This window comes from Arachis ipaensis, chromosome B6 (genome assembly GCF_059453495.1).
Source record: "Arachis ipaensis isolate K30076 ecotype BB chromosome B6, ASM5945349v1, whole genome shotgun sequence".
In the NCBI taxonomy this organism is placed as follows: Eukaryota; Viridiplantae; Streptophyta; class Magnoliopsida; order Fabales; family Fabaceae; genus Arachis; species Arachis ipaensis.
This window is the reverse complement of record NC_142441.1, coordinates 85828478-85829942: the sequence shown is the minus strand read 5'-3', so window position 1 is coordinate 85829942 and position 1465 is coordinate 85828478. Positions and strand designations below refer to the sequence as shown.

The window sequence follows — 1465 nt, the reverse complement described above, 5'->3', positions numbered from 1 at the left end:
TATTTTTTTAATTAATTTTCGAAATTCTCTCTCTCATCTCCTTCTATTTATTTATTCATCTACTAACACTTCTCTTCCATCCAAAAATTCGAACACCACCTCCCTCTCTGTGTTCGAGTTTTTCCTCTTCTCTTCTTTACATTACATTCTTTTCTTCTTCTACTCACACGAAGGAATCTCTATACTGTGACATAGAGGATTCCATATTTTCTTTGTTATTCCCTTCTTTGTCATATGAGCAGGAGCAAGGACAAGAACATTCTTGTTGAAGCAGATCCTGAACCTGAAAGGACTCTGAAAAGGAAACTAAGAGAAGTTAAAATACAACAATCCAGAGACAACCTTACAGGAATTTTCGAACAAAGAAGAGGAGATGGCAGCCGAAAATAATAATAATGCAAGGAGGATGCTTGGTGACTTTACTGCACCTAATTCCAATTTACATGGAAGAAGCATCTCCATTCCGGCCATTGGAGCAAACAATTTTGAGCTGAAACCTCAATTAGTTTCTCTGATGCAGCAGAACTGCAAGTTTCATGGACTTCCATCTGAAGATCCTTTTCAGTTCTTAACTGAATTCTTGTAGATCTGTGATACTGTTAAGACCAATGGGGTTGATCCCGAGGTCTACAGGCTTATACTTTTTCTGTTTGCTGTAAGAGACAAAACTAGAGTATGGTTGGATTCTCAACCCAAAGATAGCCTGAACTCTTGGGATAAGCTGGTCACGGCTTTCTTAGCCAAGTTCTTTCCTCTTCAAAAGCTTAGTAAGCTTAGAGTGGATGTTCAAACCTTCAGACAGAAAGAAGGTGAATCCCTCTATGAAGCTTGGGAGAGATATAAGCAACTGACCAAAAAGTGTCCTTCTGACATGCTTTCAGAATGGACCATCCTGGATATATTCTATGATGGTCTGTCTGAATTAGCTAAGATGTCGTTGGATACTTCTGCATGTGGATCCATTCACCTAAAAAAAATGCCTGCAGAAGCTCAAGAACTCATTGACATGGTTGCTAATAACCAGTTCATGTACACTTCTGAGAGGAATCCTGTGAATAATGGGACGCCTATGAAGAAGGGAGTTCTTGAAATTGATACTCTGAATGCCATATTGGCTCAGAACAAAATATTGACTCAGCAAGTCAATATGATTTTTCATAGTCTGAATGGAATGCAAGCTGCATCCAACAGTACTCAAGAGGCATCTTTTGAGGAAGAAGCTTATGATCCTGAGAACCCTGCAATAGCAGAGGTGAATTACATGGGTAAACCCTATGGAAACACCTATAATCTCACATGGAGAAATCACCCAAATCTCTCATGGAAGGATCAACAAAAGCCTCAACAAGGCTTTACTAATGGTGGAAGAAACAGGTTTAACAATAGTAAACCTTTTCCATCATCCACTCAGCAACAGACAGAGAATTCTGAGCAGAATCCATCTAGCTTAGCAAATTTAGTCTCT

At 39.1% G+C, this 1465-nt stretch overlaps 1 non-coding gene across 1 annotated transcript; it reads right to left on the bottom strand.

The window, feature by feature from the left end:
• Positions 1–769: 769 nt before the first annotated feature.
• Positions 770–877, bottom strand: LOC148561622 (small nucleolar RNA R71). Its single transcript, XR_015887592.1, has one exon. It is a non-coding gene; the product is annotated as a small nucleolar RNA R71 (small nucleolar RNA).
• Positions 878–1465: the final 588 nt, after the last annotated feature.